The sequence below is a fragment of the Anguilla anguilla genome, chromosome 5 (assembly GCF_013347855.1).
Source record: "Anguilla anguilla isolate fAngAng1 chromosome 5, fAngAng1.pri, whole genome shotgun sequence".
NCBI lineage: Eukaryota > Metazoa > Chordata > Actinopteri > Anguilliformes > Anguillidae > Anguilla > Anguilla anguilla.
This window is the reverse complement of record NC_049205.1, coordinates 61,630,637-61,655,887: the sequence shown is the minus strand read 5'-3', so window position 1 is coordinate 61,655,887 and position 25,251 is coordinate 61,630,637. Positions and strand designations below refer to the sequence as shown.

The following is a 25,251-nucleotide window of genomic DNA, read 5'->3' as shown; positions in this document are numbered from 1 at the left end:
ATGAACTCGTGCGGGTTCGAGCATAAATATTGTTTTAGTAATAAAAATGCATTTTTACGGTATGTATGATTTGGCAAAATAAATATATATATTGGCCAATTTCTGCTTGATGTCTGATTTTTGTGTTTGGCTTCACTGATGTTTCTGATTAGTTGGGTGTGTTCAGTTGCTTTCTTAGTGTAGGTATTAAAAGTGGTTTCATTATCTTTTCTAGGTTTCTGATCGCGTTTGGAGTCTGTTATTGGTGTTCGTCAACATCAGGATCAGATCAGAGTTGTGCCAATGAAAGTCAAGGAAGCCATTATGATCCTGAGAAATAAGAAAAACAGTCAAAGACATAGGTCAAGTCAACAGTTTGGAACATCATTAAGAAGAAAATGAGCACTGGTGAGCTCAGTAATCGCAACGGGCCTAGTAGGTCAGGGAAGGCCTCCACAGTTGATGAGCGATCAATTCACGCAATAATAAAGAATACCCCCCAAAAAAAAACCTGTCTGACAGATCAGAAACAGTCTTCAGGAGGCAAGCATGGATGTGTCAGTGACTATGTGTGTGTATGTATATATATATATATACACCATCACACACACACACAGGTAACCTACCGGCCAAAAAATGTAGGAACACTTATTTGAAAGCCCATTGTAAGTGCAGCTTTGTTTGACCTAGTTCACCCCAGACCTTCCACACTTCTCAGCCATTACCTGCATTTTGTGTCTCATATTTATTTATTATGTCTTTTGGCCAGCACCCGTGCACGTATATATATATATATATATATATATGTATCAAGGGACTCCCTCAGACAACCTGGGACGCCTTGCTGAACACTAGAGAGCCACACCACGATGAGGTAGTCTCTTCTTCGCCTTCTTCGCCAGCCTCAGTCTGACATGTACTCAGGGGGCAGTGCTAGGCTACGGCATCCTTTCTACATCCTTTCTACATTACATGTATGTAAATGTGTGCATTTCGGTTGGGCTCTATTTTTTAGCATTTGTAATTATGCCCCCTAGAAAATCATGTTAAATAAATTTATCGGAGCATATCAGAGTTATATCTGATTACAGGGCCTGGTCTGATGCGGCCCAATTTGGAAAAGTAATATATTATGAACCTATGGTGGAAAATTCCAAATCTATTTAAATATATTGTGTTATGTAATATATTTAAATGTATGTAAATACATGTGATACATATGCAAAAGTGGCCAATATTGAATATATAAATATATTTCATAATATATTAAAAATGCATGTAAATATATTATGTAATATATGTAATTGTGCGTGCATGCATGCGTGTGCGCATATGTGTGTGTGTGTATTTATTACAGATATAATTGCATATATTAAAATACATGTAGTTCCCATATATTTCCATGTATCGTTTTCGCGTATGGGTGTCCTGTGTGTTTGCAGTGGGATGGGGGCGGAGCTGCACCGGCAGGCAGTGCGGTCACATGACTCTGTTAAATTAAGTAATTGAATAAAAGCTGTGTCACTGACCTGGAAACGACGAAAGAGCTCTTATGGTAAATTGGGAGGCATCCTGGTCTTTAAATGCATTTTGCTTGGGGCTCTGAAATATGACAAGAAGAAGAAGAAGGGAAAAAAAAGAGAATAAAAAAAAAAGAATAAGCATAAAACTAATAACATCTAAATCTGATTCTTTTATGAGGGGGAGGGTGTTATGATTCACCGAAAGATCGATGCACGTGGCGCTTTACTGAAGTGCGCTGTCGGCTGTGCTGTGAAAAACAATGTTTGTTCAAACGAACCCCTTTTTAAAAAAAAACAAAACATTTCCAGAGTGGGAGCAGTTGGGGGAGGGGGGGGGGGTGTGTGAGGGGGGAGGGGGGGTGGGTGTGAGGGCAGGGAGTTGGGGGGGGGAATGACTGTGTAAATATCTATTGTTTTCCTTTTAACACCCAATTCCTGTAGGAGATTCCTCACAGTGCACTGGTTGATCTTGGACTTAAATCAAGCAGGCCATCTCTGCACACAAGTGATTAGCTGGTGGTTAAAAGTTAATCCACCTTTGCACTCGAGTGTCAGAGAAGTTTATCCGGTAGAAGGAAAAACATTATATGTGCTAATCGCTTAGGAAGGCCACTGTCCCAGGGCATGGGAGAGCTCCTGAGCTGCTGGCTCAGCATCATTTAAGCAGTTTATCACATTCAAAAACACTCCGTATTCCATAACAATAAGACCGGCTGCGTTTCCTTATCCTGTTATGAAAATGTTTTTAATATTGTTATTTTTTTTTTTTTTTTATTGAAACGGGGGCTGTGACTGCAGATTAAGGAGTGTAAATCTCCCGGCTGTATGAGTCTCGCATGCAGGAGAGGACAGGTTTACTGCGCAAAGTGCGTTACGATAGATCGCTTGTCTGTTTTCCTCTGCAGTCACGGATCCAGTAGGTCTGTTGGTGATCCCACACCCACAGAAACACTATTTCAAACTTCAGGGTTTTTCAGATGTTTCTATCCCAGTCGCACCCAGTTCCAGGCACCCCCCCAGCTCAATAAAATGTCCGACGCTTGTATCGAACGCATACAATAAGTTACGGTTGCAATAGACTGTAATTTAATTGTCTGGTAATGGAAGGCAAGTCCCAAAGCATTGTCGGAATTAAAATGTTCACGTTATATGTAAAACGCACACAGCTTATTTAATCTAATCCCATAATGTTCATTTATTTAACAGCGGAACTATAAGCATAACATTCTACAAGCCTCCTGGGGTCTCCAGACAGACCCCAGTTTGGAAACCCCTGCGCTGGGAAGTTTTTCCCAGTATTAATCCCTGATGGAAACCATTACACACTGTGTACATACTGCATGGAGAATGATGGATGAATGATATTTACATTAAAGAGGCCAGCTTTTCTCTCTCTCTGTATATCCATCCTCCTCTCTCTCTCTCGCTCACTCTCTACACATCTACCCTCATCTCTCTCTCTTTCTCTCTTTCAATTGTGTGAATGGAGGGTCATGTCCATGAAAGCTGAATTTTCATGTATTCTGGACATCATTAAAACATATTGTTAATAGTTTTTTAGTGAAAGTAGGCCTACAGGAGTTTCATTAGGATGCCTGATTTTCAAGACAATGTATTTTAAAGGTAGGCAATCAGGTTCAGTGGAACAGATTGACAGTGAGATACCTCTGCACAGCAGGTGTGTACTAGATATGCCCTTTATGATGCAATAACGTCAGTGAAGGAATTTAGGATATATTTCGGTTTCTTGGTCATGCGCACTGATGTTTGCTATTATTTGCTATTTATTAGTAAAATTATAGGGAAGCCATAGGGACAGCTGACTGAGATCTATGTGCTCCTGAACAGAGACAAGGCTCAGCAAATCTCGACTGCCCCTTTACATCCCCTTCATAATGAGTTTGACGTGCTCCCATCTTGAAGGTGCTATAGAGTACCCAGAGTCCCAAAAAACATATTTACGAAGTCTTACATCCCACATGCCATTGCTTTGAGGCTACCATAGGCTCTGTTGTGTTGCCTAGATACTGGATTTTTTGCGGCCTACATTGTGTGAGCATATCCTATACAGCATGTACTATGTTGTTGTGTGACTGTAGTAAAGTATCTATCTATCTATCTATCTATCTATCTGTCTATCTGTCTGTCTGTCTGTCTGTCTGTCTGTCTGTGTCTTCGGAAAAATTCCTACCTGTACTGCTGTGGCCCACCATGGGGGGGGGGGGGGGGGGGAGGGGGGGGTTGAACCGGGGGTCAAAGGTCAAGACAGGGGGGCTGGCTTATTGTGAGCACCTACAGTCCTCTGAGGTAAGCCAACCGTCTGATGAACCAGAGACCTGATTTTGGTGCGTTTCAGCACTTTCAAATGAATTTAGGTTATTGATTGGCTTAAGAATTTCTCACACTGCTGGTTTTATTTTTTGACTGATTTAAACCTGACGCTCCAGGTGAGTGTAATCTCTGGCCAATCAGTGACATCACTGGACTGTGGACTATCAGGCCGAGAGGGAAACCAGCCGTACTGCTGACCTTGAGGGACGGATTTGAGAATTCCTGCTCTGCACCTTGTTTCCAAAGCCTAAAATGGCTGCCACAAAAAAACACTTGCAGGAAAACTATGGCCCAGGCCACACAGTAACTACAGTGACCTGTGGGCTATTTGTACATTACTGTGAGGAAGTAATGTAGCAATAAGCTAACCCTGGCTGACTGAAACCTGTTGTCCAGCAGCTTCATACTCTAACCCTGGAACTACAAGTCCCAGCCTGCACTGGGTGAGAGCTTTTACATCAGAGGCCCTCTTAAATTAAACCCTGCTCCATGTTCGTGAGAATTTATTTCAAGTAAACAAGTACCAGTTTCTTCTGTTACAAAAGTTACAGTGCCATGTAACATTCTAGGTACCAATATAGTAGAACTATCTTTCCTTTTTCTTCTAACATTACCACTAAAAATATTGATCTGCTTTTGGAAACTTTTCTTAATTTTCGCAAAATAACTTCATATGACCTCATATAATATCTGCAGTTGGTATTTTTCAAATAGAGGCCAGAAAATATCTTACATTTACATTCCGGGGAATGAGAATTGATTGGGTTGGATCTATAACTGGCACCCGTCCACTCAATATTCACATCTAACATTGAATGCGAAACTGACCCCCAAAATGATTGACGTGAACAGATCTGCTGGTAGAAGAAAACCTGAACTCAACATAGTTATTATCATCCTCATCCTTACAAGCGCAGGACTTTTATATAAGTCACAATTGTGACAGAAAGGTAAGGTTACTTGGTAACACACAGTAGTGATAAAATTCATAAAGCTCTTAAAGTTTGCGAGTGATAACGCTTGACACAGATGACTGCTTGACTTAAATGGAATCGAATCAAATCAAATAGAAATGATAAGAGAAATAAACGGACTTCAAAAAAAAAAAAAAAAAACGCCAGCGAGTCTGTGCAGCATCTCTCAATGTTCGGTCTTCAAACGCAATTTTCTTTCCCCGGAAAGCGACAGACTAACGAACGGAGCGGCTCATTAGCACGTGCTGCCTGTCATTACCTCCCATTGTGCGCGTGTCTATTTGTGCTGGAAAACCGTCTGAAGCGCGTGTCGCCTCTGTATTTATTCATTATGATCATTATCGGGGCAATGCTTAAAATAAATGACTTGGTACCGCAAACAAACACAGCCATATTTTTAAGAATTAAAATAATACGCAACAGCTCACGGACATGGCATATTTCAATAATATTTGGGGTTTGAGCTTCTTTAAAAAAAAATCCCGTTAACTACCACATTTTGTGTTTCATATTACTGCTCCCGGCATTATCTCTGCTAACTATTATAAATGTAAGATGATAAATGTGACACAATGACTGCTGCACTTAATGGAAAGTGCTTATCTGGAGGAATTAGCCTACACTGTGTGTTTGCGCTGAATAAAGGGGGATAGCGTAGCCTACGTCTCGGGTTCACACGTGACTCCATCTCTGTACAGTTGTTCCAGGGGGAAACGCTCTTATCACTGCCCCTGCTCCCACAATCATAGCTGGCCTCTGACTGCTGCTCACTGGTGCTTCCAGTGCTCATTTCTCTCTCTCTCTATCTCTCTTTTTACTCCCCCCTTCATTCTCCTGCTAAATTATATTGAATTATTGTCCTCCATTTACTGTAGGCTACATTAAATAGGCCACACACACACACACACAAGCATAATTTTCCTCATCTTTCTATCCTTGTGGGGACATTTGGTCCCCAAAAAAAATAGTATTACAGGTTCACACACACACACACACACACACACACACACACTGCATCTCTCTCTTACACATCCTCTCCCATCATTCTCTCTCTCTCTCTCTGCCCCCATCTTGGAGTACATTAAGAATATTGTTTTACATAAAATATTTACCATTACCCTCTCCATTACATTTATGCTGCAAAAGCATGTTCAAAAATATCAAATTAGATTTATATTCTTAAAAATGACATATCAATACTACAATGGGGAAATGGTAAAACGTTATTAAATTTGTGTTTATATTTGATCTATTCTGTTAGCTGTTCCTGTGCCATTCATTGTCCAGGGTGACAGTATTACTTTTCTTCAGTGTTACAGCTCAATCTGCTGTATTGATACAGTAAGCTCATTTTACACACAATATAGCAAACAGCATACAGTCAAACAATAAGATAACAGTAAGGCAATAGTGCAAGAACACTAAGAATATTAAGTGATAACCTATAAGTTAAATTGAAAAAATGAAGATAATTGTAGCAAAGAAAAAGTAGAATATGACATCCATTGATAATCTATCACATTTGTCAATTGTCACATATATTTTCTGAAAATTCAAGGTCATCATAACAGACATTTCCAATAGCCCCCCTATTCTATAATTACAGTTATGTTATTAATTGAACCCCCCCCCCACAACCAGTACCACCACCACCACCACCCCTGCAAAAAAAAAAAAAAAGATTAAAAGGGGGAAAAAAGTATCTTTTTCGTGTTTTAATGTCATGTTTGGTTGTCTTGTATGTTGTTGAGTGCTTTCCATGCTCCATCCATAGGAATGGATTCCCTGCTTGTTTTATCATTACCCTCAGAGCTGCCGTGTGTGGCTCTGAGACAGGAAGTGAACTCCAGTCATCACGGACCACGCTAGCGTACCACGGTAGCCAGCGGGCTTCCAATAGGGAACTTAGTCCCTTTTCCGCTAAATAAATATCTCAACCAGGAATCCGGCGAGGCAGTCTTAGTGAGCTGTATCACAACGCTAAATAGATTTATATGAATATTAATGAGTGTCAGGACCAGGGCAGCATAATTTCCCGCCAAATTATCATGCAGAGGCTGCGACAAGCTGACGTGCCATTAATAAAGACATTTTCAGAATTTCAACTGTCACATGGCACTATGGTAGAATACATAATAATAATAATAATAATAATAATAATAATAATAAAATACAGTAAATCAGCTGCACTAGAAACCTTTTTTCCTCTCAGCAGAGGTGCCACACTAGATGACCAAAAGTATCTGGACACCCTTTGGTCTGGGGCTGTTGTTTATGGCTTGGGCTAGGTCCCTTAGTTCCAGTGAACGTCAATCTTAATGCTGCAGCGTACAATCACATTCTAGAGGATTCTGTGCTTCCCCAACAGTTTGAGGGAGGCCCTTTCCTGTTTTCCCCCAAGCACACAGCGAGGTCCATATAGACATTGGTTTTGTCAAGAACGGAGTGGAAGAACTTGACTGGCCTGCACAGAGCCCAGATAGTAACCTCATCCAACACCTTTGGGATCAATTGGAAAGCCAACTGTGAGTCAGCCCTTATCTCCCAGTCAGTGCCCGACCTCACTAATGCTCTTCTGGCTGAATGGAAGCAAATCCCTGCAGCAATGCTCCAACATCTAGTATAAATCCTTCCCAGATGAGAGGAGGTGGTTATGGCAGCAAAGGGGGTGGACCAACTCCATATTTAATGCCCATAATTTTGAATGAGATGTTGAGAGACGTCAGGTATATATTCAGTTACTCAATCCTGGCTTTTCTCAAATGACCGTAAAAGAAGACTCTTAATTTTCCAGCTCAACAGATCAACGTGTTACACGCTCCATCGTGAATGAATTCTGGGGGGAAAAAAAAGTAAATCATTTTTTTATGACGCATCAGTTCAAACCACAGGTTGTTCGCTATATTTTCCATACTCTGGACATTTAACCATATAATTATCATGTAACATGACATGTGCTTATCACCTGTGGAATGTGTGTGGATATTCTGTACAGGCGCAATAAAAAAATGAATCCCGTGTATACAGTTTGCTCGTGCCATTTAAATTATAGCCTTTGGCTTTTCTGTAACTTATCATTTGGTTTCACATTGACTACATGTCTCCTGTCTTCTACCATACAGACATACGATACACTTTCCACACAAAACCACATTTCCCAGCATGCCATATTGCCTCAGACAGCCCATTGAAAGCCAGTTATTTGTATCGGTTTTGAGGTATCGAGTTGTGACCACGAGAAAAGCGAAGATAAAGCAATAGCAGCTACATAATACCTTTCAAACTCTCTTTTTCATCCATTAGACATTACAAGCATTTAGCAGACACTCTTATCCAGAGCAACTATACACAGCATTCACATTGCATTACATTACATTTACACAGCCGGATATGTACTGAAGCAATGCAGGTTAAGTACCTTGCTAAAGGATATGACAGCAGTGTCCTACCTGGGAATCTAACCTGTGACCTGCAGGTAACAAGACCAGCTCCTTACTCATTACTACACTGCCACCCCGTATGAGCTCAAATTTTGCTTTGTCATCTTACAATCCCATGCATCGAGAACTATGCCCTGGGGAGAATCAGCAAGCCATTTCATTCGTGTTCCAATATGTATATCCCAGAATCCCTTTCACCCAGCCCTGCTGAAAAATCCAGCTTAGACCAGCCTGAGCTGGTCAAATTGGTTTAAACTGTGTTTCCAACACGTTCAGGTGGTCAACCAGCTGTTCACCAGCCAACCAGTCAATTTAGTCAGCTGGTCCACCGGTTTGACCACCAGCTTACTGTGCCAGCTAAACCAGCTTGGACCAGCATTGTCCAGCTAGAGGCCAGCTTTGGCCAGCTATGACCAGCTAGAAGTGTCGAAACACAGCTTAAACCATCTTGAACCAGCTTAGAATCCCAGTTGGTTTTAGCTGGAATCATTATCAGCAGGAATGCCTGTTACAGAATAATGTAAAAATTTAAATCGAGCCTTCAAATTTTACTTGTAACATACACGTATTTGGGAATCACAGCAGGGAGTTCTGAATTCATTTTTTGCATTGGATCTCAAATGCAATGTCTACTCTGCAAAGTGTGAACAGCTACGCTACTGTCCAACCAGAGTGCGTTTGACACATACAGCTATTCATCTGTCAATTTGTCTAAAGTGCCTCTGCTTCATCTGGATTTCATATTTGGCCCAGAGAGCACACTCTGAATGCAAACAGAGGGCGCATTCAAGTTCTGATGCCAAAATGTGAACGTAGCCTAATTGTGCCGTGCCAAGCGTTCGCCGAATCAATGGCTCTGAAGAGATTGACCGCCCAGACAATAAGAGGCTCCGGTTCCAGGCCGGAACCGGGCCAATTCTGGCCCAAAGTCAGCACCGCCGGGCCTGGAATCGGCACAGATCCGGCCCGGAGTCACTTGCTACATATCTGCGGTGGTTCCTCCAACCAAGCTGTCCCGGGTTGTTGGATTTGTTCTCATTTTCTGGCGTTCTTATTTTTCTCACACCTGGGTATCGTTTGAGCTCTCCTCTGTGAATAGCTCTGTTCGGGGGTGGGGGTGGGGGTGGGGGTGGGGGGGGGGGGAGATTGATCAGAGGTTTTTGAGAACCCTATAGGAGAGGCCTGACTGAGCGTACCCCAAACAGCAAGAAACTGTAGATGTGGGGAAAGAATGAGTCATCATTTCCATCTGCTGTATAGCTCCAAGCTGCTAAAGACAGAGCTACGTTTGAAGAACTCCTATTTAGTCTGGCATATTTAAGCTGTTAAAACTGACTGGCTTTCCTTGTACAGTTGCTGGCAAAACCTTTACCTGCAAAAAAATTAATTAAAAAAAAAAAAAAAAAACTTATATTAATTGAAGAACATAAAACGATATTAGCCTGGGTAAAACAAATATTTAAATGTAAAAAAAATTGTTTGAAATCTGTATTTGCCTTAAGGTGCGTTACAATTAATATGAATGAGGAAACTGACAAAAAAATCATCATTGCTTGGTCTTTAATTTCATACGCAGTAAACTGATGAAATCCCGCTTTGTGATTTCCTTATGGTCGGTGGCTTTAAAGCATCTGAGCCAGGATTTGCTCAGATTGTGGGGATTACTGCAGGTACCCCACGGTTCTAATCCAGCTGGTGTTTCTCCGCTGATTTGCTGTCACACTCAATGTTTGATGAGTGATGAATGTGATGGGGGTTTTTTTCCTTCTTTTTTTCTCTCCCTCTCTCTCTCTCCCTCTCTCCCTCTCTCTCTCTCTCAGTCCAGGACTTAAAATAATAATGTAAGTGCGCGAGTGACAGGCATTGAAAATTTTAGGCCGGGCAGACACAAGGGCAAATCAATGCCTGCACTTCGCAGTATGCGTCATTAAGTCCAGACTTGAATTTCAGCATTTCTTGACAAAGGTACATCAAAAAGGTTTTCAGCTATTATTTTGAATGAATGTTTCCCAATGTATGCACTTTTTAAACTATAACCCCCACTACAGACACTACAACCATTTGATGCTTTCCCAAAGTTTAGGTGGGGGGGGGGGGATGGGGGATGGGGGGTTGGGGTACAGGTGGGACATGTCCCCCCTGGGATCTACATCTACGCCTACAGACAGTCAGCTGACTGCTCTATGTCAACAGCCAATCAAGCACACACTTGCCTGCCTGCTCATTCCATTTCCCATAAACGTGCTACTGGGTGAAGAACTGGCCCTGCTAGCCCAAAGGCAGCGGGTTTGATTTCCCATGTGACACTCATCTGCTCTCCCCTTGAGGAAGCTGAACTGCTCCAGCAGGTATCCAGCTGTGTGAATGGCTGATATGCCAAAAAAAAAAAAAGAAAAGTTCTGAAAAGTTCAGCATCTGCTAAGCAAGTTTTTAAAAAAGATGATACTGCTCTTTGAGGTGCTGAGGAGTTTTTAACTAGAGCTGAAGAAACCAAAAATATCAATGCTGTCTGACTGAATGAGCGACTCAATAAGCTGCCCCTGAGATATGAATATACTGAAAATATAAATTAAAATATAAGTTAAACATATTCTTAAGATACTGCACAGTAATTATTTATTAATTATTATTATTATATTGCTCAAGATGCATATATACATTTCTGGAAGGTGAGAGGCTCTTGCTGAGTGACATAATTCTGCCACTTTCTGCAACCAAAAGGACACCAGCCTGTATGAAATATGTTTGCTTATTGCTTGCACTGTCCGGACGCTATCAGACTCCTCCTAATCCACCAGCGTTTCCCGCTAATACCTATTGATTAAGCTCCACTGACGTCACCTCGGCATCTGCGAACCAGGTCACCCAGAACGCGGAATAATAGTTCATTATAGCGCCATAAATCCATATCCGTAGTAATGAGCCGACGGTACGTGACAGGCCTCAGATAGGAACGCGTGAAGCCGGTAAGCTGTTGTAAAAGGCTACTTCTCTTATCTATCAGCAAGCTGCGCAGTCTAGTCCTGTGCATTTCAGCCCGTGGACTCGCAGTCTTTTGACCGGGAAAGGGGATAACTGCATTGTATCGTGTTCGTTTACACCTGTGACTAAGCTCATTACCGTAGCCTCCCCTGTGTGTGGGAGAGGGAGCGCAGGCTAGCACGCACTCACCTGCTATGCACACGATTACATTTCGGGCATTTAGCAGAAGCTCTTAACCAAAGTGACTTTCACAGCCTATAGGCCTACAGTTTTTACATAGTATCCATTTATATGGCAGGATACATTTATCCTGCCATATAAATGCATGTTAAGTGTCTTTTTCAAGGGTACAAGAACCTACTAAGGAGTTGAACCTTCAGCCTACAAGATCAGCTCCCTAACAGTCACACTGCACTGTCACCCAACAGTAGATTATGCCAAGCCACTACTACTAGGCTACTACTACTACTACTACTTATTATTATTATTTTTAATTATTATTGTTATTACTATTATTATTATTATTATTTTTGTTGTTGTTCTTGTTGTTATTTTTTATTTTTGCTGCTGTTGTTCTAGGGGTTGTTGTTTCTCCTCCTCTTTTTCTGGATGTTTTTCTATAGCCGAAACACTGTTGCCTGATTAAAACTTTAATCTTGCAGCATTACATCAAGAGCGCGAGTCTCATTCTTTCATTCAGGCACTAAGCCACTGAGGAGGGCAGTTCATGAGCAGCTCGTGCAGGCGGACTGTGGCTGACCCCGTGCGCAGAGGCGGCTGCTGGTGGCCGGGGGGAAAAAACCGTTAATTCCGTTCCGTCCACAGAGCCCCGAACCGGACGAGCTGCCCAGCTGCGCAAGAGGAGCCGCATTTTCCCACAGGGTCACTCTGTCGAGACTTCGCGAAAAAAAGAAAAATGGGCGGGACCCCTCCTGGTCCCCCCGAAAAAAAAACCACGATGTGCCGATGCTCACACACGTCCCTCTGTGCATTGCACGCCCTCCCTGTGGCATTTTTCATCTCTCTTCTTAATGACCCGTATAAATCAGCATAAACGCCGAGCTCCCGCCGCCCGCAGGACCTTTCCTTTCAGCGCCGCTGTCACGCGGATAAAGTAACCAAAAATATGACCTCTGTCCGTGCGAGAATGCAAAAAGTCCGCTCTTAACATTCTCCCGACAGTTTATTTTCTCTAAAAGTGTGTTTAAAAAAAGTAATAATCAGTAATAACAGTCATCCAAAATGTGTTTTTTAACAGTTTAATTGAGTAGGCTATATTAATTGTAGGCCTAATTCTTTTTTTCATTTTTTTTTTCTTCAAATGTGTACATTAATGTAGGCTACTTCACATCTAGCAAGCACAAATCTGATCTTTTCCGACATTTTGTTTGCAGAGAACATTTTCTAATTACAAGCCCATTAAAGGTCATTTTTAGGGGCTTATCTTCTCACAAAGCTGGCAGAATTTTATTTATTTATTTGAAATGCACAAATGAAGCCAGCGGTAATTATCAGGAGTAAAAATAAATCTAATGATTAAAAATGCTGGAGTTCAAAATGATTAAAACATTTTCACTGTTAAAAAATTGTGCTTTTGCTTGCACAGCCAACCCTCTGTATTGCACTGTTACGGCATGTCATGTTCAAAGTTTATATAATAGTTTTATATAAATCTCCAAGATATGTAAGCCCACGTGTCAGGTCAGACGTGCTCATGTTGACAGAAGGCCATTTCTGCAGTTTCATTAGTCTAATATATCACTGTGTGCCTGGGTATATTTAGACTGCATGAAACACACAACTTTCTTTTTCTCTGCCATGATTCTGTCCCTTGGACCAGCACATCAAAGGACTCTTCTCTCCCGCTGGTTATGTTATAAACACTCGCTGTTAGCAGCAACCCAGCACTAAAATACCTTCTGGAATTTGCATTTCAGTTATAATTTAAAATATATGTCTGGAACTGGAAAATATAATTTTTTACTTTTGTTTTTGTTCATTTTCGGGTGGAAAAGTATATGAAACTGAACCCAGGAAAAGGCATGTTTTTTCCCCCCCACACATACCATGTATGCATATATGCCTAAAAGTAAATGGACCCTACCAATGCTGATTTATATGGATCCTATAGACCTCGTCTGCCCAGACAATCTGTCCACTGTAGGCCGAGTCTCCCCACAGAGTCGCCCAGGCCTCGCGTCGTTTGTGAATCGGTTTGTTTCAGAGTAAAAAACAGAGGAGTTTTCTTTGTGGCCCATTGTCCCTTGTTTCTCACGGCCTCAGGAAGCACAGGAGGAAATCTGAACACAATGGCCATGACAGCCACAGAACCGCAGCTGTGCCGATTACATTACATTACATTACATTACATTTATTTGGCAGACGCTTTTATCCAAAGCGACGGACAAAAAGTGCATTTCATGGTCATAGACAACTGCTAAACACAGTAAGGTACAATACTTATTTTGTACAGCTATTTCTAGCCAAGAACACAGTTTAGTTCACACAGTGAACACTATTCAGACCGAATTCAGACCTGATTACCGTCCGGCTGTAAGACTGTGAGGTGGTCCTGCACCAGAACCATTTCAGAAGTGAGGGAACCAATGTAAACACACACGCACGCACACACACACACATATCCATCCATCCATTAGCTATACTCGCTTATTCCTGGTCAGGGTCGTGGGGGGTGCTGGGGCCTATCCCAGCGTGCATTGGGTGAGAGGCTGGAATACACCCTGGACAGGCCACCAATTTATCGCAGGGCACACACACACCATTCACTCACACACTCATACCTATGGTATGTGTATATATAGGATATGTCACATGATTTGTGATATGTAATACATTTTTTTCATTAAATTTCATAATGGGTTTTAAAAATGTGGTTTGTACCATTCAGTGTGACAAATATGCACTACATTACATTACATTACATTGTAACTTTAACAAATATGCACTAAGTAATAGAGGAAATCAGGAAGGGGGCAAATACTTTTTCATGGCGCTGATATATATAAAAGATACGCTAGGTGGGAAAAAGATAATCTATATATTTACAGTATAGTGCTTCAAAAGTGCCCCCCCCCCCCCCATCCCCCCCCCCCCCCCCCCCCCCACCCCACCCCCTGGCAGCTCAATCCTCAAGCGCTATGCTGTAAATATAGATTCTCTAACTTGAAGGGCTGCCTTGAACCGTTTGTCTCACAAGTATGAAAGTCACTTTCTGTTGGGAAATCAGTTAAAAACTTTGCGGGTGAATTTTTCTTTTGCAAAATCATATATTTCCCAGCAGATAAGCGAACTGCCTGCCAGACAAAGTTTTAAGAGTAAAACATTTACGTACATAAACCCTTCACTCTGTAAATGAAACTTGTGGCACTAAAAAGTAAATGCATAAAACAAAATGATTATTTTTCCCCCAACGATTGTTTTTAATAATAAAGAGTAGAATGTTAATTTATGACTCGAGACAGGCTGTACTGTACGTGCCGGCACATAGATTAAATTATATTTGAAACGCTGTGAAAACCTTTCATAGCACTTTTTATTTATTACCATGACAATATGATCTCGCGCGTGAGTGAGCGCGCACAAAGGAGAGCACAGTGCAAACGGAGAAACTTTAACTCCATCATGTTTCAACGCAAAAAAAAAAAAAATCATTTGTGTGCTGCAAGAAGAGTTTTCATTGGTTGAATTTTTCCAGCCTTAATGTTTGTAAAAGCAGCTTCCATTTGTTGATTCTTTCCAGCTTTAATACTCCCAGAGGGGCCCTGTCTGTTTCCTAATCACCCTTGCCCATTACAGTAATCAAAATGGAACCGTTTCTCATTATTAATTTAGATACATACATAATAAACGTCAATAAAAAGGTAATTGTGCATAGCTATGTAGAAAGTCGCCGATTACTGTTGCCGTTACAAGTTTTTTTTTCTTAATTAGTAGATTGGAGTAGCCTACACTATAAAAATAGCTATGTAGTATATTACTTCAATTAATATTTCTTAGGCAGAGCAATGTTCATGCTTTTAAGACTCGTCTGTACTAAAATGTATAATAATAAATAGCTATATCTTATTTAGAATTGTTTACACATGATTTCATCCAGCCATTTTCTTTTGTAATTATTCAGTAATTAATATGCAGAAATATGAAGCCAGGTCTCTGTTGCATTTGTCACGTGTATTTCAGTGTATTGTAGAATATTTGGACCTCACTCCAAATGGAGGCACCGTCGCGCGGTGAAAAATAAAACGAATCAATACATAAGGGAGCAATGATTCTCGTGCTGAAAGGGGTTGTGTTTATAGGTGGTCAATATAATGCATTTTTGTTTTGCCTAAAACCCAATGCTTTATCTAAAGAGCGCTCCATTCGGTGGCTTTCCCGAGCACTTAGTGTTTTTCATCCTTATGTCAATAAAAGCCCCCTAATGTCCCGGGCAGGTATGGGGCAGTAAAATCAGAGGAAGCGGTGGGTGCCCGAGAGTGGATTGATTGATTTAAATGCTTTCTTTTTTCTCTCCTTCCTTTTTGCTGCGACAGCATATAGCTTTTACTGTATGATCAGAGCTGCCCCCTTTGGTAGCTGCGGCAGACTGGTGACCCCCCCCCCCAGTCTGCCGAAGTTAGAAACCGCCACGGCTCATTAAGGTTCCTGAACTGCCGCCTTAAGAGCAGGGAAGAAACTACGCAGCGTAGCGTAGTGCATGGCGGTATATTTTTGATGTAGGCTATGTTCCCGTTTTATACTATTGTAGAGATTCATCAGAGGCTTAGATCGCTCTTAGTCTGGTTCCCCGTGGACAGTTCTCAGATTCCCAAGTTTTAATAAATCGCGCCGTCTTTTGAGGCTGCTGGCTTGGTATAGAGCGCTCAGTACAGTTCGTTGTTTCTAATCATTTTCCCCGCGTGTGATGATAATTTGAGGGTAAATGGCCGTTAGCCGGGAGCAGGGACGGTGCAGCGGTTAGCCGGTGGCACGCCACACAAGGGGAGAACGAAGCTTAGCGGCTTAGCGGATCACGGCCGCACGAATTACCGAGAAAAAAGGCACGATACTCTCCAGAGGACCTGTTTGCTTCACATGACATTTCTCAACAGCCAATGGGATTATTATTATGTTTTTTTTTTCATGAGTTATTTGAATTTGGAACTTGGCCCCCACAGTGAACGACTTGATCTTCAACGGCAATAATTATCCAGAAGAGATTCTATGATCCAATGATTCAATGCAAGAAAATACTCCAGAGAGCAAGTTAGCCCTTGGTGCGTGTGTGGTCCACTGGTGGTGTGTTGCAGCTGCATACAGCCCATGTGTGATGCGTCTTTGCCCAGAAGTAAACACAAGGAACCGCTGCCCCGGCTGTTTCGTAATCCTTCCCTAAATCTCCCTCAAAGTTTTTTGTGCCCTGACAGAAGTTCCTTGCATATATTTGCGGATAATGGGCGCAGATGACTCCATTAGGAGACGGTGCGCCGCGGAGACGAGCTCATTTCCTGCCCGCAGTCAAGACCTGCTGTCGGGACGGAAAACTGCTTTCCCAACCACGGCTTCTGCCATGTGACCACTCACATTAAACCACACACACACACACACACACAACACAACACGCATGCCTACCTACACATGCACACACTCAAACACAGGCACATACACACAAACTCACAGACACATGCACAAACAAACACACACATATGCATACTCATGCACACAAACACACACACATGCACACACACACGCAACACACATGCCTACTTACACATGCACACACTCAAACACAGACACATACACACACGTGCACACACAAACACACAGACACATGCACAAACACACACACACACACACGTGCATACTCATGCACACACACATAATAACATTGTCCATTGTTCCAGCTCGACTGCATGTCTGAGGTTGTTTTCTGCAACCCCTCCTTCTGGTTTTAATGAATCTAATAAATGTGTTATTTGTGAACATGAGAGAGAGGAAGAGAAAGAGGGTGAGAGAGAGGGCGAGAGAAAGAGAGGGAGAGAGTTAGACAGACAGAGAGAGAGAGAGTGTGTGTATGCATGTACATTATGTACGTGCGTGTGCATGAGTGCGAGTGCGTGCCTTGATTCCCTACTTCTCACCAGAGCTGGCAGATGTCTTTAGGGTAGCTAGAAGGTCACCATTACCGTGTGATCCTTGATTGTATAGCCCCCATGTGCACCGTGCATGCAGCTTGCTCAGTGTAGAAGAACACATGCAGTGCCCCTCCGAATGTATTCACACTCTTAACGAACAGAAAGGAAGGCTGTGGTGCATTCCGGATAGGAGCCAGGTTGCCAGCTCAAATCCGCTGAACTTTGGGAGAGAGGGGTGTAATGTCACCCTTGGAAAGGAAGGAGAGAGCACTGAAAACAGGGGTGTGAGTAACTGACACCTTCCTTCTTTGGTGAAAAAATAACTTGTTTTGTGGTGCAGTCTGTAGGGAGTCTGATTCTCCAGTCATGTACAACCCCCCCCCCCCCCCCATCACCACCACGTGGGTGGCGGTTTGACCCCCACCTGCCATGACACCTTCTGAGCTGTGATCCCATCTCTACCTGTTACCCTCCCTGCTAATTAAAGGGGGGGGGGGGGTTGTCTGCTCTTCGTTTTCCTAAAAAAACTGACTTTTTTAACAGAATATATTTTGATTTATATTCTCTGAGCAATTGTAGTAGCGTGAAATACTGTCAGAATTTGTCCATGTGTGTCAGTGTATGCGTGCACACGTGTGTGTTTTTGTGCATACGCGTGTGTGTGTGTGTGCATGTGTGTTTTAAAGATGCCCTAAATTTCCTTTTACAACTAAGAGTACCATTATGTACAATATGAGTATATTTACCACTGTAATATTGTTGTGACTTTGTGTAAGTATATTAGGAGAGCGCTGTACCTTATTGAACTACTGCTGTAAATGTAGTAAAGACATGCTGTGACGTGCTCGTGTACTGGTGCCAAACACAACCATGTACGCACATTTAATCATTTGGAAATGTATCCAGTAAATATAATCCTATAACATATGCCTTCTGACCCTTATTTTAATAGCCTTTTATTGAACTGGGCATGTAACCAGGAGGTTGCAGGTTTGAACCCCACATAGGGTACAGCTGGTCTTAACCTGAATTGCATCAGTGCACATCTCAGTGAACAGAGCTGCTTCAGAATTATAAGAAATTTTTTCGGAAAAACTTTGCACTTCAGTCAGTATGCATGCTTAAATGAACTGATGTTGATTCAGTGAAGACTGATATTTTTGCAAGTTTTGTTGTTAGCATTTCCTATCTCTTGTAATTATGTATGAAAACAATGTCCTGTCACCGTGGATGAAGTTATCTGCAAAGAAAACAGAATTTCTAACCGCAAAGAAAACAGCCTTTCTTCAGAACTTCAGGGCGATGTGGGAAATATGACGCACTGGTTGCGTTCGTTATAAAAACCGATTTCCCCCTTTCTCCCCGGAGTGGAAAATGCCAGGGCAGCAGCGATAAGCAGAGCCCGTGTTTGCCGAGAGCAGAGTCCGTCTGTTGACATATGCATTGGCTCGCAGTGAGTCCGGCGTTGCTCTATCTGTGGACCTGGTATTAACGTTTCGACGTGCAGACAAACCCCCAACCAAACAAAAAGGGAACAGAGGTTATTGTGGGTGATGCTTTTCCGAACAAGTGCTTGTAAACTGGACCCAACATTCGTAAAAAGGCAACAGTGAAACAGAGGACGTTCCGTGACACATTGTTGTGTCCTGTCATTACCAGTTAAAGGCGCTATACAGAGTATAGGTACATGCTCTTACCCTGCACCTACCCTGAGTTTTTAAAGAAAAAAACCAAAAAGAACACATCCAAAAGAATAGCTATGTGTGCATGGTATAAACACTCTCTACGCTTGCCATGAAAAGACCTTCGTTTGAGCCACTTCAGCTTCAGCCTGTTTGCTAAAGCACAGCCAACACAATACACACAATTTTCTTTCTCTCAAGTGTTTGATATTTTAATGTATTTCTGTGACAGACACAGGCCTGGGTTCACTCAACATTCAGTGCTTAACTTTGACTCAAATAAATGCAGGTGTGGCATTTTTGTTTTGTTTTTTTTAACACAAACTTGTGAAAATGAACTTGGTGATCTCTGGACCTGAGGACTGCATTTATTTCCTCAATGTCAGTGTGAATAACGAAGGTGACGAAGGACATCCTAAAATAAAGCATCAAAAACTGAGTTCTCAGCACTGGTTTTATTTAGCTATTTTATCAGCTTTTTTTTTTTGCTCGTGAATCATCCACAGATTTGTGAATCGGGAAGTGCCTTGAGCTGAAAAATCCATTCAAATCATATTCCACACAGATTATTGTCAGGGGAAATTAAATGTGTTGAGTTACAGCAGCATATCACTTAGCAAAGTGGAAAAAAAGATGGCTGTTCCGGCAGGTTTATATGCAGCTTGTTCTCCTTTATATGAGCAGTTTTTCATATTTGGCAATAGGAACTGGAATTTGGCAGCGGCAGAATGTTTGCCAAATGTCAAGGGGCCATGAAGAAAGGGTGAAAGAGATCAACACGCCACACACACACACACACACACACACACACACACACAGCATCACAGCTTCAACGTGTTAGGAGCTTCCAGATCATTTCGTAACACAGCATAACGGACAACATCCAGCATTTCTCTGCAGCCACTCCATACACACAGGCCTATAACAGAATCAGTGCTGGACAAAATGAGTTATGAAGTGACTGGCGTTTGATCCTCCCCGAAACAGATGATCATCTCGACCGCTAATAAGAGTGGGAGGTGGCTTTCCAGAAATAATTAATCCCTTTAATTTTCTGGCGAGACACCTGTCACGTGCCCATTCTGTTTACCCGCGTGCCTGCTTGACCTTCGCTTCAATTTTTAAATCCATCTTTCAGACCCGCGCGATTAATATGCGCGCGCGCGCTCTTACAGCATGCTATATTTGCAACAGGGTCGGCCCTCAGCATGTCACCTGCATGTTTCCATAGACCCTACGGCTGCATCCATTGATTCCACTTAAATGCGCAACCTCGCAGCAACCCCGTGCGCACGCGGTTTTCAGCAGAAAACCGCTGACGCGTCATCCACTCTTTCCTCCAGGCTATGCAAATTGAGTTTGGCCCCAAACTAATTGAAAAACGGGAAGGTCGATCTAATTGACCACGCCTGACTTAATATTGTAAATCAGTTCAATCTAATGGGTTCCCTCGTGGAGCTTGTTCTGTTCGCCCGAATCAAAAAAGCATGGGAGCTATTCCAGCAAACAGAGTGGAGTAACGTTCTCAATAAACCCTCGGTCGGGACCGATAAAGGACCTTAAAGGTAATCTACAGCTATTGCTTAAGAAACTGTTGGTGAAATCTGTGCTATTTGCTTCACAGCCAACTTAAGCAAATTCATTTGGGACTAGTGTTGGTAATGCTCATTTTACAGACTCTGGAAAGAGCCATAAAATGATGATATAGGACATTTCTGCAAGGAGAACTGACGTGGTGAGAACCACGCCAGTGTGGTGCCGAAGCGCCGGCCACGAGCAGATGTGGCTGAAAACACAGGCTAACAAGTTCACACTCGTTTTTTTCAAAAGGAGAGCCGAGAGCAAACGGCCAGGTTTACCGAATAGAAGGGCATGATTTACGGACGGCTCTATTACCTGCCCGCGGTGACGCGCTGATGCGCAAATGCGTCACTGTCAAAGCTAAATTGTCTATAGGAACGCACGGCACATTTCGGCGGAATTGATATGACACTTTCATTTTAGCATGAAATTAATATGACACTTTAAATTTGACCTTGAAAGGTTGTTAGCCTTCCGGTTTCCCGGAGCATTTAATCTGGATCACCACACTCTTGTGCTGCAAGGCAAGTAGGGTACGCCTACGCATGGAGAGGCCTGTCCCGACAAAAAAATCACCGTCCGAAGAATAACAAATTAAGAAGAAAAAAAATCGTTTTGCAGAAAGGAAAGCACTGTGATATTAATGCAGTCAAGCAATGACTGACTGGCTGGCCCTTTTCTGCTTCTGTGTGTATTTTTCAGAGTGAATCGAGGTATCTCTGCTTTTCAAAGTCAAACATTAAAGTTTGCCTTTTAAACAGGCTCTCAGTTGCACTTTCCCATTATGACTTGAATTTAATTTAAATGATTTCATCACAAAATATATTTTGCTTCAAGTAGCAAGGAGCGCGGAGGTAGAATGTATTTCAAGTGATATGCTGACACCTGGTGGTAGCTCACTGTATAGCAACACACTGCCATTTTGTTTCTCTCCAACTGCTACCTGAAGCTAGAAGATGACAGGCTCATAATTCAGCAGGCACTATGGCGTCCATTACAGAAAAGAATTAGCCACGAGCCGCACTTTCAATTCTTATTTAAAAGGGACAAACATACAATCTGTGTGATGCTGCCTCAGTCCTGAAACGCAAAAATTCAGTTCTGTATCAGATTATGTTAATGAAAAAATAAAAAACAAGACAGAACTGACCAGAAAGACTGGGAGGTAAGTGGAACAGTACTGAGACTCTCAGTGCGAAACGGATGAACCTTTTGCTAAGATTAACTTTAGGACATGTTTTGTGGCAGAGGACTGGGAGAGAAGGCTCATGGTTTTCTTTTGGTATTTTTTCCCTTTTATTCATAATTTTTTCCATGGAAGAGTAAGCAGTCGAGGCCTAACTGTACACATCATGGGCAGCATTAGAAGAATATCAAACACATGATTATGTACACAGTGTACACAGATGAGGCGCACACACACATACACATGCATGCATGCCCACACACACACGTATATTTATCTTTGCTTTATTTAAATTCCATAAAAGACATGATTACTCTAAGAGACTATGATATGTGTTGCTGTTGTGCAAGTCCCTACAAAAGACAAATATTTGGACCACATTTGTGATTCTGTTTTTAGAATGCTCGTAAGACCTCTATAGACAATAAAATATTCACTGGTGAAGACTGGTTCTATATTGATACGTAGCAGGATCAGGCTGCTCATTATACAGTATGACATATCTCATTTCTTAGCGGAAGCAAGTCACTCATTTCTGCCGCGTGAAAGCTCCTTGTATGATTAATTAATGCCTCTACCCTCTCATGTATAAAGAGAATGCCTGTACTGCTGATCTGGGCACCAATCATGAATCAATGAATATGTATTAGGTATTAGAACAGTACTGCCCATTCCCATCTTCAGGCAGTAATTACAGTGTACACTCTAAACAGCCCCCTGAGCGAAATTACTCACATTCGATGTCTGGAACGTCGCCATGTTGTCTGTGGGACGTCCTTCAAGTAGCCAGAATGAAAGTTCATAGGACGTTGCATCCGGACATCGCCTCGGTACACCTCCCTTAATCTCAGTCACGAGGCATACCCCACGACAATGGGCCTTATGTGATCGTACAGTTGCGAACCTCAAGCTCTTGTGTTGTTTGTTTGTTTGATTTGATTGTTGTTTGTGAAGAGCGCTTCTTTTAAGTTGCTTTGGCTGATGGACACTTTCACTACAGACAAATGGACTCTGAAAAAATGATGGCTAATGTGCAGAACGGTAGTGACACACTGCTAAACAACAGGATGGATGTTCATGTTCAGCATGACCAAGGTTGAAGGCACAATATCGTGTTTCAGCGCATTTCTCAGGTAGAGCAAAGCACCGGTCCACCCTTTGATCCTGGTCATGTGATGATATGCTGTCTATTGATCCATGTGGCTGAGATCGATATCAAACTATTTGCTCCCTGTATTAAAGGGACTTTACTCAGCAGTAATGTTATTTTGGTATATATGGCCTGTGCTCCTTTTCCTCGACCAGCGGAGGTAATGCACAGGCTGCTGCATCACGTAAAATATTTAGCAGCAACTACTACAACTGAAAGCATTGTTTAATACTGTGGCTTACTTGAATACTCCATTCTGATTGCTTGAGAGGATTTTAACTATTTCCCCACACAGGGAGGGGTAAGGGGTTCTGATGTTTTTCGTTTCTAACAAATGCGCAAGATGTTTAAAATTCTATCTGAACTGCACGTCATATTTATACCTGAAACCAATGGCAAGAAGTAACAAGTTATCGACAACTACATAACGCTACAGTTTTATTTAAATTAACTGGGCTTGGCAGCACGGTGGTGCAGTGAGTAGTGCTGTCGCTACACGGCAAGAAAGTTCTCAGTTGGAATCCCAGCCGGGTCCTTTCTGTGTGGGGTTTGGTATGTTCTCCCCGTGTCCGCGTGGGTTTCCTCCGGGTACTCCGGGTTCCTCCCACAGGTTAGGTTAATTGGTAGAGTCTAAATTGTCCGTGGGGTATGAGTGTGTGAGTGAATGGTGTGTGGGCCCTGCGATGGAGTGGCGACTTGTCCCGGGTGTCTTCCCGCCTCTCACCCCAACGCATGCTGGGATTGGCTCCAGCCCCATCCCGTCTCAGTTTACTTTCACTGACCTTCACAGCTTACGGTGGCTTATCTCCTACCTGGTTATTCCCTACCTGCTTCCTGCTGTCTGATGTGGAGCCACAGGACATGCTGCTTGTTTTTGGCCTTGACATAGACGACCATAACCAGCGACGCGACGTCAGCAGCTGTTCGAGCCACAGTGCTCCCACGCGTTCTTTCAAGAAGCCGTGTAGAAAATCTAATTCAATTTTCACCGAGTCCCCCCCCACCCCCCCCCCCCCCCCCCCCCCCCCCCCCCCCCCCCCCCCACTAACAACCCCATCTGCAATCAGAGCACCACTCCTCAGAATAAGAGAGCACAATGAAGGATCCTCTGAGCATGGCAGTATGTGTGAAATACGTGTTTAAAAATGGCCATAGCACTTAAAGAATGGAGCAGGTGTTAAACAATTAAATAATTTCATAAGGAAGTGTTACTGCAGCCCTGGGCTGAGGGTTTTCAACATTTTCATTACCAAACTATGAAAAACTATTTTAGCAGTGAAAAAAAAAAAAGTATCTTTCAACACTAGCCCCAGATGAAGGACACTATATGATTATTTGACAAAAAAGGTTTTTTTTTTAAAGTGTAGATATAATTTTGTCCAATTTCAGACTAATGAACAGAGACCAAGCTTTGTTATACTTCACATAATGTACAAAGCCCCTTTCATATGCACACACAGACTTTATAACCAAATTATAACAATCTATAATCCTGTTTATCACATTCCATGAGGAAATCAGTCACAAAAGCATTTTATAATACGACAGAGCACTTACTTCTTATAGAGCACTGATCAATGTCTTGTTAATGCTACAGAAGGCCCCTTAATGTCTTGTGAGTGAAGCACATTCCTTCTTCATTTATAGGGTGTGTTTTGGGAAAACGGCAACAGAATAATTCACTTTAAACAGGCTTTCTGGAGTGCACATGAAAGTAGAAAGTGGAGGAATTAGGTGAGCTCGCGTTAATAATTAATGATGTTCGTCTGGGGCGCATGCTGTTATTGGCTGTAGTAAACTAGTGAAATCGGTCAGTCTCCCATCTAAATGCTCTCCGGTGCGCGAGACGTGCCTAAGCAATCCATGCTCGATTTTTCCCGAACCACAGATCAGCACTTTCAGGCCATTTAAAAGTCAATCTCCGTCAAATCCAAGACAGCTTAGACAGGCCCCTTGGTCCAGTGACATTCTTGGTCCCCACGAGCCATCGACCTCTTCGCTTGCACATGACACGGCGGTTGACAGCAGCCAGCTAAATTTAATTCAGCGCGGAGATTTTCTGTAAAAAAAAAAAAAAAAAAAACGTCCTTGGACGAAATGTGTTTAAGAGATTATCGAACGCGATACCGTTGCCGTTAAAAACAAGTTCGCTGCAGGCTGTTAAGTCAAACGCGTTAACACAACGGTTGCTTCTCTACAAGCTTGCTGGAAGGTCCCTCCATTACAGACAGTCCGGTCGATCAGAATGATTTTAAAACCACCTCTGTTTGATCAAAATGTAATGTATTA

General features: G+C 42.4%; 1 long non-coding RNA gene across 1 annotated transcript; it reads right to left on the bottom strand.

Annotated features, from left to right (window-relative positions):
- Positions 1–195: 195 nt before the first annotated feature.
- Positions 196–25,032, bottom strand: LOC118227587. The gene is made up of 3 exons (XR_004765299.1): positions 24,520–25,032; positions 1,509–1,581; positions 196–309 (listed from the first exon to the last, which is right to left on the bottom strand). It is a non-coding gene; the product is annotated as an uncharacterized LOC118227587 (long non-coding RNA).
- Between the last annotated feature and the right edge of the window lie 219 nt (positions 25,033–25,251).